Source organism: Phyllostomus discolor, chromosome 5, assembly GCF_004126475.2.
Source record: "Phyllostomus discolor isolate MPI-MPIP mPhyDis1 chromosome 5, mPhyDis1.pri.v3, whole genome shotgun sequence".
Lineage (NCBI taxonomy): Eukaryota > Metazoa > Chordata > Mammalia > Chiroptera > Phyllostomidae > Phyllostomus > Phyllostomus discolor.
In genome coordinates, this window is record NC_040907.2 from 32,557,040 (window position 1) to 32,576,262 (window position 19,223).

The window sequence follows — 19,223 nt, forward strand, 5'->3', positions numbered from 1 at the left end:
TTCACACAGCGACCTCTTGAAGCATTAGTCCTGTAGGTTAGTGGCCCTAGGAACCCCTTGATTTTTATGTTTGATAAACTTGGGTTTGATGCTGATGCAACTTATCATGTTTATTTTTGCTCCTCCAGAAAGACTCTATCTACCAAGGAAACACCTTTTAAAATTAAATATTTGGTTGTTTTTTTCCATCTAAGGGATCACACAAAACTATTGTATTTATTTTTGGCTGAGGATGTTCTGTATCACTACCTTCTACCTGAAGTGAAATATACAGACAACCTTGAGAAAATACTCAGGACTCTGCACAGTGTTATTCTGTAGCTAAACTTTTAAGGAATGTCTCCTTAACATTTGCATAATGCATATACTTTTCCAAAGCATGATCACAACTACTTTTCACTCCACCAAGTGGTATTAACCTTATTTTACAGACAGAACATTGAGCCCCAGTGAAGTTGGTTAACTTTATCAAGGTCACAAAGCAAGTAAGTGTTATAGTTAAGACCATCACCTCAAGTTTCTAACTCCAGACTTCCTACAATTTGACTATCATGTATTTCTATAATATTTACTAAGTGTTGACATGGTGCCAAGTGCTTTCATGTATCATCTACGTTTATCCTTAGAATAACCCTGTCAAAGTGTCATAGCACACACCACCCTCTGAATGATCTCTCCAATGTCCTCCCAGGCCACTCTCCTACCATGAGGCAGCTCCTGGAAGATATCACATTGTTTCTCACCCCAGAGCCTCTGTACTTGCTGTTGCCTCAACCTGGGATGCTCTTCCCTTACTCTTCATATAACTAGCTCCTCCTCATCTTTCAGGTTTTACCTTAAAAGTCATCTCCAACAAGAGACTATCTGCATTACTATTATTCCAGCAGGTCTTCCCTGTTAGTGTCTCTTGTAAAACAGTGCTTATTTCCTCCTTAGCACTCACTGTTGTCTGAATCATTTTACTTAACTGTTTGTTTCTTATCAGTCTTCCCATAGAATGAAAGGGTAGGCTAATGTCTGTCTCATTCTCTTGAGATATGTAGATAGTGCCTTGCATTTTAGTAGGTCCTCAACAAAAATGTGTAGAATAACTTAACAGAGGTGGAATTGAGGTGTTTTTTAATTGCACAACAAATTGGTATTATCTTTCTAGTGAACAGATTTAATGCTGAAAAGAAATTTCTTTCTTCTGGCAGTGTAGATAGAGGGTTGGTGGCAGACACCAGAGGGCTACAGGTTGGCCTATTTGGGGTTGTTGAGTCAACTGAAGTGCAATAGAAAAGTTATTTAGACTTAGGACACTGAAACCAAAGCTGGAGAGATGACTGAATTGGAGATGGATAGGACTGGGTGACAGGCTGGCAATGGGGTGTAAGAGTAGAGACTGATGTTCTCAGGGCTTTCCTGTGCAGACTGAGAGACTCAGGGCATGACTGGTAATGCTGGGTTCCTGAGTGGCCTGGCCTTCTTCATTATTACAGATCCAGCAGACAGGGAGTATGGACAAGGTGTTGTCCTGGGCCCATGACCCTACACCCACCCACTGTGGTTTGGAGAGTTTCTTTGCTTCCTGAGCATCTATGAGCCTGACTATGCCAAAGCCATGGACATCCAAAGAGGTGAGCATTCTCAGGAGAGGGCTAGACCTACCAAAAGAAAAGGTTTCTTGGCACCATGAGGGGAGGAGTCCTGGACTGCACCCTAAGTCTTGGTCTGCACCCTAAGTCTGGGCAGCTGATATTTACATCCTGTTAACCAATAAGTCTGCTCTGGGAATCTCACAGTCCCTGCTTAAATTGATCTTCTCTCGTTCTGCAGATTTGAAGGCCCCAAATGTACATGACTTTTTCTTCCAGTGCAGTGGTGAGTGGTCACCCTCCCTGTCCTTATGCTAGATGACGGGATCCTTCTGTTTCTTCTTCCTCTCAGTCAGTAATCCAGGGATGTAGGGCTCAGGTACCTTCTCCTGCTGGGTGTGTCTTCCCCCCAGGACAGGCAGGACAAGGGATCTGTGAAGTGTGCAAGTGTGAGAAATAGCAATAACTACTGGGAATACCTTAATCCATAGCCCCTTGCTTTCCCCCCTCAGCCCGCATTTTTCATGTGTGGCTTACTGTTTCATTGAATACATATTAGTTAAGTTTCTTCAAGTTCTAGATGGAATGAAGTAAAAATAAAATGAAAATTTTAACTCCCTGCCTCCAGGCTCTGTTCACATTGTTACCCAACCTAGAATGTCCAGGTCTTTCTCTCTTCACCTGACTTTAGCCTCTCCTCAGAAAGCCAACTTATGCCCCACCTCCTCTGATTTCTCTGCCTGCAACCTGGGGTCATTCATTCTTTACTTTTCTCTAGCTTTTTAGTTATGTGACTTAATCTTTCTAAAAACTCTCAAGGCAGAAAATTGGCTCCATCCCCTCCTATTCCCACCCTGACAGCACCTTAAAAATTAGGTGGACATCCTAGAAGGCTTCCAACATCCAACCCATACAAACAAGTAATGGAGACTTCATCCACCATATTGTAGACCCTTAAATTATGTGTGTCTCCCTCAAATGAATCTAAATTTCCTCCCACCAACACTGCATTTTCTGTACTGCAGCTGGGTGTCTAACCTAGGTACTGATGAGAGGGGAAAAGGCAGGGAGACAGGGATGTGAGGGCAGAGTTGTAGGAGGTTTCAAGAGAGACTGCTGCAAAGAAAGGTCACCATCAGTGGTGTTGTGGTAATGAGTTCAACGTGAACCAGAAGACAGAATAATTGAAAGTTTTTGAGTGATGGAGTTTGTAAAAAAGCCTTTTCTTCTCCAGAGGGGTCCGGAGGCTGCACATGACCACCCAAGGCAGGTTGGAAGGGATCAGCTCCTTTGGCTTTGCAACTCTGTTCATCCTCAGTTTCCAACTCTTTGACTGCCTGCATTCCCTGCTCTGTCCAGGAGGAAAGAAGGGTGGTCAGGTTCTACTGTCAGAGTCAACACACAGGAAATCAGCCATCTGTTCATGACCTTCTCTATGTTACTAACATCTGAAAATGCTCTGTTGTGGGACAATGGGCTCAGGAGTGCATCCTGTTATGTTGTAGGTAACAGAACAGTGGTTGCTGTACTCACCTGTTTCCAGGATGGCACTGTGTCATCAGTGATGGCACCAGACAACATGGGAACAGTCTTTCCCCAGAGCTGAGCAGGACAGCCTGGACTACCTGCAGCCTCACTCACCACTGGAAGGGGTCCCTGCCCCCAAGGATCTGACAGACCTCCTGTGGACAAAGATGCTGGTGCTCCAGGTATAGGTCCATGCAATAGAGAAACCAGGAGATGCCACTGTCACCTTGTGCTCTGGGTGTATGAGTTTTGGCTGAGGAAGGAGGAAGAATGGCCTTAGAGGGGAGTTTTCTGGAAAGGATGTGCTTGAATCTGGCCTTGAGGCAGGGTGAGGTGTGAGTTGCAAAGAAGGTGTTTAGAGGGAACCTGAGCTGGGCCCACCTGATGAGTCTGAATTTCTTTCCCAATAACTTTGTAGCAGCAGCCTAGTGCCTACATATACCTCTAGGGTTCAAGGCCTAAGGCAATTAGTGAGCTCCAGTGGGCACCTGACACTGCAGGAGGGCAAGAGAGGAGAATTCTAGACCTGGGACATCAGGGTGTTCCTATGTTGCTCTGCAGGTGGACCACTGATGGACACATCCTTCCTGCTAGTGATGCTTCCCCTCATCAAAGAAGGCCACAGCCCTGGAAGATTGGCCATGGGAACCTGCTAACTCCTGAAAAGCCCTGATAAGACCTAGACCTCACTGCCCACCTAAGGTTGGGGTGTGGAAACATTAGCCAGAGTGTTCACCATGTCACCGAATGGGTAGACAGTAAACAGACAGAAGGGAGACTCAAAGAAGGATCCATATCAGTCACATAGGGACCAATTAGGATGAATGATGGCTCCCAAGATGTCCATGGTCTAATCCCTGCAAGGTGTGACTATGTCTTGTTTTACCTGAGTTGGCCATGTAATCACAACTGTCCTTCTAAGAGACAAGGTAATGTGAAGACAGAAGCAGAGAGACATTTGAAGGTGCTGCCAGATTTTTATAGAGAGAATGGCTCTATGAGCTAAGGGATGTAATAAGGCATCTCTAGATGTTAGAAAGACAAGGGGATTCTCTCCTAGAGCCCTGGAGGTAGCATGGCCCTGCCAATACCTTGGTTGTGGCCCTATGAAACCCATTTCAGACTTATGACTCCCAAATCCTAAGAGAAGAAATTTGTGGTGTTTTTCATCCCTGAGGCTATAGTAAATTACTACAGCATCTAAATGAAACCATTACAGGGGAAAACAAGAAGACAAAGTGAAAAAAAATAAAAAAGGGGCAAAGGACCACAGGGAAGAGATCAACTAGAATGGCACGTAGGCAGATGGGAAACAGGAATGACTAAGATAGGCAGGGAATAGTAGTTTGTAATAGGGAGACATGATGGCAGGAAGAGGTTCCCAGAGCTTGCTGTTTTCCCAACAAGGAACAGAGGAGCTTCTTGAGCTGCAGGAGGATTCCACAGTCCACTCCATGAGTCAATGAGTGAGTGAAAGACAATGAATGAATGAAGTTTGTCTTCAGTAGAAGAATTTGTTTCTTGACTGTGAACACCTGGAGGCAGGGATGGTGTCTTTCTCATCCCTTGGCACAAAACTTGGTTCATAGAAACAGTCTTAAGAAATAGATTTATCCTTGAATGAAGTTAATTGAATTGTAAAAGAAAATTAAAATTGAAAAAATAATAGGAGTAACTGTGAGCTCTGACATAGGAATTGAGCTGCCTAGTGCTCTCCTGCCTTCTAGTGGCAGCCACATGACTTGCAGCCATGTGTGTATGAAGAAGGACTGAGTCCTGGGAGAAACCAAAGGCTAGAACCAATCAACCTGTGGAAGAACAATTTGCTTAAAGCTTATTCTGTGAAAGTTGACTCACCATTTGAGGAATTCAGACTTATGGATTCAGAAAAAGCTTGTTTCTGTTCACCAAGTACAAAGGTTTCAGAATTACTGTTTCACAGGAGGATTTCTGTAACTTTTGCAGATTTTCCAAAGCAGCCCTTCTGGGATGTAATTGTCCAGCTCAAGGTGAAACACCTTGGTGTGCACCATTAATGAATAGGAGCTGAATAATAAGAACAGGAAGGTTGCTGGAGTTCCAAACACATGCAAATATCACAGATACAATGAGTGGCAGATCAGTAAAGTAGAACATGTGTGGCCTGGCCTGTGCTGTGGGAAGAGGAAAGAAACTGCACACCTTTGAATAATATTGATAATTAAAAAAAGGAATCCAATGTTTAATTTTCATGAAAAATTTTAGCTTTCAGAAGTTGTATTCCTGAAGTGAGGAAAACACCAGAGTAACTGATGTTTAGAAGAACCACTGGCACTGTCATGCTGGTGGGAAAATGGAAGGTCACTGATTGCACAGTTTCTGAACAATGTGTGCCTCTCTGCTTTTGCAGCCTATCCCACCAAAAGTTTGACTGCATATTATTATTCCTATAACCATGACAACTTTTCCAGTTGGCAACTTCTTTATTTGAAGTGGGATTTATATACCATAGTCCCACTGTCTACATAGCCCAACATTGACAAATGTCATAAAAGTAAGGACACTCAGCTGCACTTGAGAGGAAATCAGTGGTTAAATTGTCTGTGTTGTGCATGAAATGCCAGCTTTCATTTGTACATATAGACAAATGCCTCCTTCCTAACACTGACATACAAGGGCATAACTGCAGACACACATATAAAAGTAGGAAGTCACAGACATAGGAGTATGCATCCACAGATGCTCCTGGCCCCTCACAGGTACAGAACGTCTCACCCTGATCCTCCTGAGAAGGGCAGGAAAGCATGGCTGAGTAGATCAGAACCTGGTGCAAAACGGGAAGGGTCAAATAGCTGCAGCGAGAAGACCATGGTAAGGACAGGTAGGGTCAAGCCCCTCCTTCCAATCCATGAGGGAACAAGACTCCTGGGCCTGAAAACAGGAGGAGGTGTTGGCCTGGAGAAGTCAGCCCATCCTCCCTCCCACAGCCATCCTACCTCTGGGTTGGGGCACACCTTCTGATTGTGGGGAAGACCAAGACAAGAAAGGGAGATTTTGATTCTTGTAGGGCAGGGAGAAGTGAGAAGACTGATTATACACGTGGCAGCAGGGGGCCGGTGAGTGCCCCAAAAGCTTGGGAGCCACAATGAGTGTCAATCAGAGTGGAATGATTCTTGCAGTAGAGGAGGGTATTCATGGCAAAGCACATGTGAACACATTAAGAGTAGATAACAATGTCCCAGGGCTGAGAAGCAAGACAGAATTAAAGGCTTACTTTTTGGAGCAACTCAAGATAACACTCACATTTATCAGGTGCCATCCAAGGGACCTTTGGGATTGTGCATTAACTCACTGAACCCTCACAACACCCCTCAAAGGAGGGCACTCATGTTCCCATTATTCAGATGAGGCACCTGAGCTCCAGAGAGACTGAGCACATTGCCTATGATCATAGAGCTTGGATGTGGCAGAATCGGGATTCAGACCACAGGTGAATTATGAGGTGGCCTCCAGCCATGGCAAGATCTCAGATCTAGTCATCAGCTGCTCTCTGCTATCTACCTGGCAGCTCCTTTGACACAGATCATCTGACTCATTGCAGTGGAGTTGCTGATCTTCCTCATTTGCCTAGACCCCAGAGGAAAGTAATTGCATATACTCCCACCTGTCTAATTGTCTCTGCAACCCTCACGTCTCACAGAAGTAGAATTTTAGAGTGATGTTCTGCAGTCCTCATCTGGAGTTCAACATTTCCTTCTGAAGATTCGAAGGACTGAGTCATTATTATATTAACTTGCATGTATACAGTTCTTTGCATTTGTCACGAAGCTGTTACACATATTACATGAAATATGGGGGATATTCAAATAGATGGGACAATGCAGACAGAATTGCCCCCAGAGTCTTGTAACCTGAAGTCGGGATTGGAGGGTGGAGTAGTGGTTTTGATGGAGTCTCACTGGCTAGACAGAATGAGAACTGGAAGAACCTGACCTAGTCAGGTTCTTTTCCCTACCCCACCCCTATGATTGAGCTGTTGCATGTGGCTCAGGATCTGCATATTTCTTTAGTGTTTTTTCTCATAGTGACCCAGTTCCCTTTCTGCTCAACAGTTATCCTTAGCAACTGTATGCCCAAACTTTCTGGTCTTTTGACTTTGAATGTTCACTTTTTTTCTGAAAAGCCCTTATATGCCTCTTTTACCTGGGTAAATCCTGGGTGCTCTTCAATGCTCAGCTTAGGTGTACTTGATTCTGGAAAGCCTTCCCTGATCTCTCCCATGTTGCTTAGGTGTCTTTTCTTATTCCTCCACCTCCTCCTCATAATTAATACCAGTTGCCCAAAATTGGTTTATCTGCAATCTTGACTCATTACAATGTCTTCATTAGTCCTTGCACAACCTCTTTCCCTCTCTCTCTCCTTCCCTCTTCCTATCTCTCCCTCTCTCTCTCTCACACACACACACTTACAACCCAACCCAAGAAGTATATCAGTAAAAATTATATTTAAGTATCAATTTCCTTTTTTTATCTTTAGTACCACCATTGTAAAATTTGTACTTATTATTTCTTTGATTTTCAACACACACATACCATGTTTCAAGTTTTTTTGAAATTTATAAAAAGTGTCATGCTGTATGCAATCTTCTGAAACATTTTTTTCTTTCAATATAAATGTTTCCATGTTTCATCCAAACTGTAATATGGGTATAGTAAACTCACTTTTGCTGGCATGCCTAAGATATACTTTTGTGCAAATAAATCACAAGTCATTTATCCATTTTCCTGTCAGTGGGAACTGGAGTTGTTTTCAGATTATAAAGAATTAAAATATTGCTAAAAATATTGTGGTAGTTGTCTCTTGATGCATGTCTCCTTGGATACACACTAACACACACATATGTACATTCTCAAGGAGTAATTTCTTGGTTGTGGAGTATATGAAAATTCAACTTTACAAGATAATAATAAATTGTTTTTCAAAATATTTGTGCCTATTTACAGTCCCACCAATAATGTATACTAGAATGATTGACTTGCCTTTTTTAATATTTGCTATTAGAATTTTTACTCTTTGTAAACTGAATAGGGGTCATTAGGATAACATGGTATTGTTCAGTTTTGTCGACCTGATTACTAATGAGTTTGAGAGAATGTGAATTGAAGGTATGTTTTTTTTTTCTGTGAAAAGCCTAATCATGACTTTTGCTCCTCTTTAAGTGTTTTTCTTTCTCTAAGTACTTGAAGCATTGTGTAGATTTTTGGTTTAAATCCTTTGTTAGTTATCTGTTATGATTATTCCCCCAGTATGTAAATTATTGCTTATATTTCTTTAAAATGTCTTATGAACAGAAGTATTTTAATGTAGTCCAACTTATTTTTTTCTTTTTAAAAAATCATTTTATTATTGTTCAGTTATAGTTGTCTGCATTTTACCCCCACAACTCTCCCATCCCAGTGTAACCCACCTCCCTCCCTTGCTTCCACACTTTCCTTTGGTTTTGTCCATGTGTCCTTTATAGTAGTTCCTGAAAACCCTTCCCCTCTTCCCCCTCCTCTCTGGCTATTGTTAGATTGTTCTTAATTTCAACATCTCTGGTTATATTGTGTTTATTTTTTTCTTTTGTTGATTATGTTCCAGTTAAAGGTGAGATCATACGGTATTTATCTCTCACTGCCTGGCATAGTTCACTTAGCATAATACTCTCCAGTTCCATCCATGCTGTTGCATAGGGTAGGAGCTCCTTTTTCTCTTTGCTACATAGCATTCCATTGTGTAAATGTACCATGGTTTTTGATCCACTCATTTACTGATGGGCACTTAGGTTGCTTCCACCCCTTGGCTATTGCAAATTGTGCTGCTATGAACATTGGGGTGCATAGGTTCTTTTGGACTGGTGTTTCAGGGTTCTTAGGATATAATCCCAGCAGTGGAATTGCTGGGTCAAAAGGCAGTTCCATTTTTAGTTCTCTGAAGAAATTCCATACTGTTTTCCACAGTGACTGTACCAGTCTGCATTCCCACCAAGAGTGCAGTAGGAATCCCTTTTCTCTGCTTCCTCCCCAACATTTGTTTGTTGATTTGTTTATGGTCACTATTCTGACCTGTGTGAAGTGGTATCTCATTGTGGTTTTAATTCGCATCTCTCTGATGGCTAGTGATGCTGAGCAACTTTTCATGTCTCTGGGTTCTCTGTATGTCCTCCTTGGAGAAGTATCCATTCAAGTCTTTTGCCCAGTTTTTAATTAGGTTGCTTGTCCTCCTGCAGTGAGGTCATGTAAGTTCTTTATATATTTTGGAGATCAAACCTTTGTACAAGGTGTCATTGGCAAACATATCTTCCCATATGGTTGGTTCTATTTTCATTTTAATGCTGTTTTCTTTAGCCATGCAGAAGCTTTTTAATTTGATGAGGTCCCATTTGTTTATTCTTTCCTTTATGTCCCTTGCTTTAAGGGACATATCAATGATGATGTTGCTGCATTGAATGTCTGAAATATTCCTGTTGTTTTTTGTCTAGGACTTTCATGGTGTCACAATTTATACTTAAGTCTTTTATCCACTTTGAATTTGTCTTTGTGTATGGTGAAAGTTGGTGATCGAGTATCATTTTTCTGTATGTATGTGTCCAGATCTCCCAACACCATTTGTTGAAGAGGCTATTTTTACTCCATTTTATGCTTCTTCCCCCTTTGTCAAATATTAATTGACCATCCAGACTTGGGTTTATTTCTGGGCTCTCTGTTCTGTTCCATTGGTCTATGTGTCTGTTCTTATGCCAGTACCAGACTGTTTTGATTAGAGTGGCCTTGGGATATACTTTGATGTCAGGTATTGTGATCCCCCTACTTTGCTCTTCTTTCTCAAAATTGCTTCAGCTACTTAGGGTTGTTTATGGTTCCATATAAATTTCTGAAATGTTTGTTCTGTATCTGTGAAATATGTCATTGGTACTTTAATGGGGATTGGATTGAATCTATAAATCACTATGGGTAGTATGGCCATCTTGATAATGTTAATTCTTCCAGTCCATGAACATGGTACATGCCTCCATTTGTTTGTGTCTTCCTTAATTGCTTTCTTCAGTGTTGTTAAGTTTTCTGAGTACAGGTCTTTTACCTCCTCAGTTAGGTTTATTCTTAGGTACTTTATTTTTTTTGTTGCTATATCAAATGGGATTTTTTTCTTGTTTCTGTTTCTGATATTTTATTGTTGGTGTACAAAAATGCCTTTGATTTATTAATATTGACTTTGTATCCCACTGTTTTGCCAAATTCACTTATTAGGTCAAGTCGGTTTTTGGTGGCGTCTATAGGATTTTCTATGTACACATCATGCCATCTGCAAACAATGACAGTTGTGCTTCCTCCTTTCCAATTTGGATGCCTTTTATTTCTCTTTGTTGTCTGATTGCTCTTGCTAGGACTTTCAATACTATGTTCAATAAGAGTGGTGAAAGCAGGCACCCTTATCTTGTTCCTGTTCTTAGTGGGAAAGCTCTAAGTTTTGCCCATTGAGTTTGATGTTGGCTTTAGATCTCTCAGATATGGCTTTTATTAGGTTGAGGAAAACTCCCTATATTCTCACTTTGCTAAGAGTTTTTAACATAAATGGGTGCTGTACCTTATCAAATGCTTTTTCTGCATCTATTGATTTGATCATGTGATTTTTGTCTTTCATTTTGTTTGTGCGATAGATTACGTTATTGTTTTGGGAATATTGTACCATCCTTGCATCCCTGGGATGAATCCCACTTGATCATGGTGTATGACCTTTTTAACATATTTCTGGTTGTGGTTTGCTAATATTTTGTTTGGGATTTTAGTGTCTATGTTCATAAGTGATATTGGCCTGAAGTTTTCTTTCATTGTCATATCTTTATCTGGTTTTGCAATTAGGATGATGCTGGTTTCATAACATGAGTTTGGTAGTTTTCCATCTTCTTCCATTTTTTGGAATAAACTGTGAAGGATGTGGATTAGCTCTTCCTTAAATGCTTTGTAAAATTCTCCTGTGAAGCAATCCTGTTCAAGGCTTTTGTGTGTCAGAAGCTTTTTGATTACTATTTCAATTTCATCAGCTGTTACTGGTCTGTTGAGGCTTTCTGCTTCTTCTTCATCTAGTTTTGGAAGATTATATTTTTGTAGAAATTAGTTCATTTCACCTAGGTTTTCAAATTCTTGGCATATAATTCTTCATAGTAACTTCTTACAATCCTTCATGTTTATTTGGTATCACTGGTAATCTCTCTTCTTTCATTTCTGATTGTATTTATTTGGGTCCTCTTTCTTTTCTTTTTAATGAGTCTGCCTAAAGGCTTGTCTGTTTTTTTATCTTCTCAAAGAACCAACTCCTGGGCTGATTAATCCTTAGAGTTGTGCTTTTAGACTGTATGTCATTTAATTCTGCTCTGATCTTTGTTATTTTCTTCCTTTTTTTTTCAAGTTCAGATCATCACTAACTTTTTTTTTTTATTTTAATCATTGTTCAAGTACAGTTTTCTCCCCCCTACTCCCATTCCCATTCAGTCTCATATTTTCTTCCTTTTACTTACTCTGGGGTGTCTTTGTTGTTCCAAAAATTCTTGTAGGTGTAGGGTTAGGCTGTTTATTTGAAATGTTTCTATCTTTTTTACGTAGGCCTGTATTGCTATGAACTTCCCTTTCAGGACTGCCTTCGCTGTGTCTCATAAGTTTATCATTATTGTGAGTTCATTTTCATTTGTTTCCAGAAACTCTTTGATTTCTTCCCTAATCTCATTCTTGACCCATTCATTGTTTAATAGCAGGGTATTCAATCTGTATGAGTTGGAGTGTTTGGGTTTTTTTTTTTTTTTTTTTCCTTGAGGTTGGTTTCTAGTTTCAGTCCCTTTTGGCTGGAGAAAATTCTTGATATGATTTCAATTTTCTTGAACTTGTTGAAGCTTGTTTTGTGTCCTATCATGTGGTCTATCTTTGAAAATGTTCCATGTGCATTTGAAAAGAATGTTTATTTTGCTTCCTTGGGATGAAAGGATGTATATATATATCAGTTAAGTCCATTTGATCTAGGGCATTGTTCAATGCCACAATGTCTCTATTGACATTTTGTTTGGAGGATCTGTCCATTTTTGACAATGGGGTGTTAACATCCCCTACTATAATTGTGTTGCTGTCAGTATCTTTCTTGAAGTCCTGCAAGATTTTCTTTATGTATTTGGGTACTCCTATGTTGGGTGCATATATATTTACAATATTTATGTCTTCTTGATGAATTCTGCCCTTGAGTATTATGAAGTGACCTTCTGGGTTTCTTTTTATGGTTCTTTTTTTGAAGTCTATTTTCTGTGATATGAGTATTGCTACCCTGGCCTTTTTTTCCCTGTTTGTTTGCTTGGAATATTTGTTTACAGCCCTTCACTTCAGTCTATGTATGTCCTTTGTTCTGAATTGGATCTCTTGTAGGCAGCATATATGTGGGTCATGATTTCTTATCCATTCAGCTATTCTATGCCTTTTGATTAGGGTATTTAATCCATTTCATTTAAGGTTATTATTGATAATACATATTTATTCATTGCCAATATTTTGTACCTGTGTTCCTCTCTCTGTCACTGTTTTCTTCCTGTCCTTCAAGCATAGCCTGTAGCATTTCTTGCAGAGCTGGTTTGGAGGAGGCATATTCTTTGAGGCTTCTTTTTTCTGGGAAGCTCCTTATTTGGCCTTCCATTTTAATTGAGAGCCTTGCTGGAAAGTGCAGTCTCAGTTGCAGGCTTTTGGTTTTCATGACTTCACATATTTCTTGCCATTACCTTCTGGCTTGGAGTGTTTTCATGGAGAGGTCAGCTGCTGGTCTTATTAGGGTCCCTTGTATGTTACTTCCTGTTTGTGCCTTACTGCCTTTAAGATTCTCTCTTTGTCTTGGAATTTTGCCAATTTAATTATGATGTGTCTTGAAGTGGGCTTCTTTTGGTTCATCTTGATTGGGACTATCTTTGTTTTCTGGATTTGTGTGAGTTTTTCACTCATCAAGTTAGGGAAGTATTTCATCATTACTTTTTAAAACAGGTTTTCTATCCCTTTCTCTTCTTCTCCTCCTTCTGGTATCCCTATTATATGGATATTATTATGTTTCATATTGTCCTGGATTTCCCTTAACCCCTCCTCATTTTTTCTGAGTTCCTTTTCCTTTTCTTGCTCTTTCTGGGTGTTTTTTTTTCTACCCTGTACTCCAGCTCACTAATCCAATCCTCTGCTTTATCAAGCCTGCTTTTCATTCCTTCTACTGTGTTCTTCAGTTCAGAAATTACATACTTCATTTCCTCTAGGCCCTTGTTGATAGTTTGTATTTCCTTTTTCATGTTGATATAGTTTTCAGTGACTGCATTGTAGTTCCCCTGTAGTTTTTGCTAATTCTCTGTGAGCTCATTGAGCTTCCTGATAACCATTCCTTTGAACTCAATATCTGATAGTTGAGTTTCCTTTATTTCATTTAGCATTCTTTCTGAGGCTTCTGCCTTTCCTTTCATTTGGAGATTGTTTCTTTGTCTTCGCATTGTTTGTGAGACTCATCTTCTTAGCCTCATCTTCTTAAATTGGTGTGTTCTGACTCCCTGGGTTTATGGTGTGAACTTTTTTGGTAGAATACCTGTGAGATTCAGTGGTGCAGCATGCTTGATCTCCTGAGCTTGCTGGTCTTGGGCTATTGTTTATGTTGGCTCTCTGTATATCTTTGGGTTTTGATTCTTGTTGGGTCTTTCTTTGGTGGGCCCTTCCCTCCAGCTGGTGAACTGAGGGTCACTCCATCCACCAATTCTTGTATTCTGTTGTGGAGGTGTGGACACGTTGTGTTGAAGCTGGTTTCTGTGTGTGCAAGGTTTTGAGGCTTCTCTCTTGCTCTTCTTCAGTTGTTTGTTCTGGGGAATTTCTCCATCATTTAGTTGTGTTTCCAGATCATTCCTGAGTTGAGTTTAGTGTATCTTCCAGTTCCTCCTTCACTTTCTTTCATTGTTATCTGTTGGTGGTTTCTTTGTTGGTTTGTTTCCTCTTCCAGCAGGTATCCTGGTGTTCACAGCTTCAACCTACTCTTTTTTTGTGATCAGTTGGAGGGGGAAGGCAAAATGTTTTAAGGCAGTGGAAATATATTCTATGTATTTAAAGAACCAACCCATAGAGAAGAGATAATAGATCCTTCGATATGTATAGTGTGACTGGGATATTTCACCCAACTAGCCACTTCTTAGAAAGAGTAAGGAACAGATAAGACTCTTGTTGTGGGGGGAGAAATTGTGAGTTGTATCTAGAATGCAGTGAGCTTGTGTAAGGTCAGACTAGGAGGTAAGGTGAGAGTAAATGATAGAAGATAGGTGTAGTGTGCAAGAGAATAGAGTTAACCCCAACAGTAATAAAGTTCTGGAAACCATAAAGTGAGCTAAGATCCTGGAGGGGTGCTGTGTAGTATTTACAATTGTATGGAACAGCAATTATTTGCAATAGTAATGAAGCAACAATCATATGACAGAATCTATATGATCTGAATAACAAGAATAGGAAGTGCAGGACCTAGAATAGTGTGCTATTGGGACACAAGTGAAGTGAAAGTCAGAAAACTAAAAATACGCTATGAAAGAGCTAACAAGGGAAACCAGTCAAACAATGCAATTTAACAAACCAAGTGAGAAAGACTAAATAGAAAGAAGAGATAAACAAAAATACTAATAAAATAAAAGATGTAAGAATAATGAAAAAATAACAATGCAAATATACAATAACTTGCAACTTCTCTGGAGTAGCAAAGTGAAAGCTGTCTCACTGTCTCAGTTGTTGGGATGACCCTTCTTTGGGTCTAACTCTTGTCCTTTCACAGCTCCAGGTTTTATTGTCTCACTTGTGGGAATTAAATAAAAAAGAAAAAGGAATGAAGGAAGAAGAAATAAGAAAGAAAAGAGAGAGGAAGAAAGATGGAATAAATAAAGGAGGAAAGAAAGAAGAAGGAGTTAAATAAGTAAATAAATAAATAAAGTGCCTCCTGCTGGCTTCCAACTGGCCAAGCCAGTTTTGCTGGTCTTCCTGGCTGCAGCAGGCAGAGGGATGTATTGGTTTCTCTTTTCTCCCTTTCTGAGTGGCAGCATCCTTCAAAGTTGTCAGCCTCCTGCCCAGTTCCTCAGTTTGCTGCTACAGGCCCACAGTGCCCTTCTGTGCCCAGCCTATGCTCTCAGTCCACCAGTTGGGCTGCCCTTGCAGTGCTTCAGTTAGGAGCAATTCACATACAACCTTCTCCCTCTTTGCTGTCCTAGATACTAGGGACTCTCAGAATCCCTTCAAAGTATTTGAGACCCACACCCCCTTGCCCCCCACCGCCCCCTCCATAGCCACTGAGTTAAGTCTTTCTGGGAATTGCTGACTCCCTGAGCCCTGCAGCTCTCCTCTACAGGTATGTCTTGGCCTTCCTTAGAGAGCCAGTAGGCCCTGTAGAGCAGGGGCACCACAGTGGGCATAGGCCTCCTCTGCTGCTTACCCCTGGGCACATGGGATGGGTGGGAGGTACTTCTGGGTGGCGGAGTCAGGAGTGAATCATCCCAGGGCTTTGGGCATGGGTGCTAGGCCTCTGCTGCTGGGCAGTTTGGGCAGCTGCTGGGCAGTGGGTTCAGGTGTGCACCATCCCTGGGGCTTGGGGTGTGAGAACGTGGCCTCCACAACCACAGTGGAAGCGCAGCTGTAGGTGGCGGTAGCGGCACAGGAGGCAGGGGTGGCTGCTATAGGAGAATTCCTCAAACAGCAGCTGAGTGCCTCTTTTTTCTCTTTTTCTTTTTGAAAAATTCCTCCATTTCTAGCCTGCTGCTCCAAACAAGCACCTGGCCTCTAACACACCACAATTCTCCAACCAGCCTAGAGACTATCTGGGTCTAGGTCTGTCACTGCACAACTCTTCCCAGCCAGCATTCACAGTCTGAGTGGGTGCACACCACCCCTGTGTGTTTACCACTTTGTCCTTATTCGCCTCTTGTGACTTCAAGCATCCAAGTCCCTTCTGGTGCTGCTCAAACCTTGTTTGCCAGGGGAGGGAGCTGTTGACTTGGCTCTTTCCCAAGAAACCTGCCACAGACCCAGCAGGCCCTGGGCTTGGGGGCTGCAGCCACCCTGGTCCCTGTGCTGGTCCCAGGGACTTTATTGTCCTGAAGCACTCTCCTTACTATCTAATTTTTCAATGTTCTCTACCACTTTTGGTCTCCAATCTGCATATATGCTGGGATACTGTTGGCTGTTCACTCTGTTCCACAGAAGATCAGCTAGGTGTTTCACCCATGCACAGGGGGAAGTGGACTCTGCACCCACCTATCTCGTTGCTGTTTTCCACCAACTCTGAGTCAATCCTTTATAATATAATCATGTATAATGAATAGATAGGTGACAGACAGAGAGATAGTTCTAGATCTAGTCATCTATCTGTCCAGTGTCAGTCTCTCTTTTTCTGTTATTGTTGGCTCTTTTTGTAAATTTGTTCAGGAAGTTATTTCCAGGTCATAATTATAAAGATATTAACCTATATTTTATAGTAAATGTTTTTAAGGTTTCATATGATCTATTTTGGTTCTCAGTCCACCCTGAATATACTAATGTGTGTGTGAGGGGGGATATGGATCCAGTTTCACGTTTTTCATTTTTGTCATATTATATGGTAAGTTTTTGGGGGGAATGCCTATTCTAGTTCATATTGGCTGGTTGTACCACCTCACTGTTTTAATTACCATGATTTCATAATACATTCTGATAAGTAGTAGGGCTAGTGCATCCTCCCTATTCTTCTTTAAGATTATCTAAGATATTCTGGTCCCTTCCTTCTTCCATATCAATTTACAGTAAACTTGGCCAGTGTAATTTTTAAAAGGCTCTCTGGGGATTTTGATTGGGATTGCATTAAATCTACAATTAACCATATTAAGCACTACTTCTATTTAGAAACATGGGAGAGATACTGTCTCTAATATCTCTCAGTAAAGCTTTTTCCCAACTGCTACTTTGGAGTCAGGGTCATAGACAGTATCCACAAGAGTGACAAAGCAATGTTTGCATACCCTCCCCACACGTGTTTCAGCTCTCCATAGTTATGTATTAACACGTTCTTTTATTCTGAACCACCTGAGAGTGACTTACTTTCAAATGATGGAATTTCACCTCCAAATATTTCTGCATATAATTTCCAAATACACCAACATTCTTCTCTATGAGCTCAATGTAACGACCACATTCAGGAAGTTGGACACTAGTACACTAGTTTGCTGTAATAGACAGTCCATATTAAAAATTCTCCAATTGTTCCTTAATGTCTGTCATAGCTGACTTTTTACAAATTTGGATCAAATCAAAGATTTCACACTGTATTTAGGTGACTTGTGTCTTGTTTCTCCTTTCATCTAGAACAGTTTCCAGCCTGTCACTGACCTTTATGAATTGTATCTTTCATGATATTTTTGAAAGTAGAGGTTGGTTGTTTTGCAAAGTGTCCTTCAGTTTAGTTCCAAATTGTTGTGCCAACATACACTTCCACCAGCAATCATTGTGTGAGCATTTCCTCATCATTAGATTCAGTGTAAACATTTTTGTCAGGAATACAATATCACTGAGATGTCCTTCTCAGTGTGTCACATCTGAGGGAACACGATGTCTCTTGTGGAAGTGCTGGTGACATTGAGTTTGGTCACTTGCTTGAGGAAGTATCTCTCAGTAAGTGTTATAATTATTTGCATGTAGATCTTATACAACTTTAGGTACAATTATGCCTAAGTACTATATAATTTGTATGCTATTATAGATAACATCTTTAAAATATTGTGTTTTTAGAGCAATTGTTTGTTGCTGGTGTATAGAAATGCAATGACCTTTGTATTTTAACCTTATATTCAACTGCCTTGTGAACTCACCTAATAATTCTAACAATTTGTCTGTGGAGTTTTTCATTTCATGTGGACAGTCACATCATCTGAAGGTAATGATGGCTTTATCTCTGCCTTTCTGATCATTTATGTCTGAAAGGTTCTTTTCACTTATTAGGGCTGAAATTTCTCCTTTATGCTTCCTCAAGCCCAGAATTTTTCCCTCAGCCATTGGCACCAACCATACTGTATTATTATTGTCTGATCCCTTGCCTGTCTTCTTTATTAGCCAGGGAGTTGTTTGAGGACACAGACTGATTGGCTTTTAAATCCATGGTTCTCAATAAGTCTTGGCCTAGATGAATATTTATGTATAATAATAACTATGTATTGAGCACTGTGCTCTGCATTTTACATAATCCTTCCAATAATACTACAAAATGGGTACAATTATTGTGTGCCTTTTTTAAAGAGGAAAGAGAGTCTCAGGGGGGTTAAGCAACTTGCCAAAGCCCACATAGCTAAGTCAGAGGCAGAGTTTAGGTTTGGACTCAGCCCTAACTTCTGATACTTTTCCCTTAATCACAATTCTTACTGTTTCCCCAGTAAATTAATAAATGAATGGATGAGAAGATGGATAGGGATGCCTCCTTCAGTCTCCAGATGATGTAGAAAGATCTCCAGGGGTTCCTCTGTTTTGGAAGTGGTTTGAGCATCAAGACTACCAGTTCTGGGTCTCCTCAGGAAACTCAGTGTTTTCACTCCAACATAGTGAGGCCCATGTTGCATTCTGGGGTCTCTCCAGGTGTCCTTGGCAGCAGTAATATACTAGGGTTTCAGAATCTAGTAATACCATCACAAGGGCTACTATCCTTTGATGGTCCTTACCAATTCAGGCAATTTGGGAGATGGGCTAAGGCTTTTTTTTTTTTAAGATTTTATTTATTTATTTTTAGAGAGAGGGGAAGGGAGGAAGAAAGAGAGGGAAACATCATTGTATGGTTGACTCTCGAGCGCTCCTCACTGGGGACCTGGCTTGCAACCCAGGCATGTGCCCTGAGTGGGAATCAAACTGGCGACCCTTTGGTTCACAGACCTACACTCAATCCACTGAGCCAAACCAGCCAGGGCTAAGCTAAAACTTTTGCATCGGCCCAAGGAGTGACCAGGTAGCTCTGATTCCTCAGAGATCACTGCATCTCCATCTACCCCAGCAGCCTGCTTTCCCTCCTCAATCCCAACTTTGACAACACATGGACTGTGTACCTTCGGCCTAGGAATTCCTGAAG

General features: G+C 40.9%; 1 protein-coding gene and 1 long non-coding RNA gene across 3 annotated transcripts in view; both read right to left on the reverse strand.

Moving 5' to 3' along the window:
- Positions 1-19,223, reverse strand: part of LOC114496696 (cytochrome P450 4A11-like) — a 189,255-nt gene that overhangs the window by 51,937 nt on the left and 118,095 nt on the right. The window lies entirely within an intron of this gene.
- LOC118500604 lies at positions 4,625-6,089 on the reverse strand. Its single transcript, XR_004903178.1, has 3 exons — positions 6,080-6,089; positions 5,859-5,935; positions 4,625-4,639 (listed from the first exon to the last, which is right to left on the reverse strand). It is a non-coding gene; the product is annotated as an uncharacterized LOC118500604 (long non-coding RNA).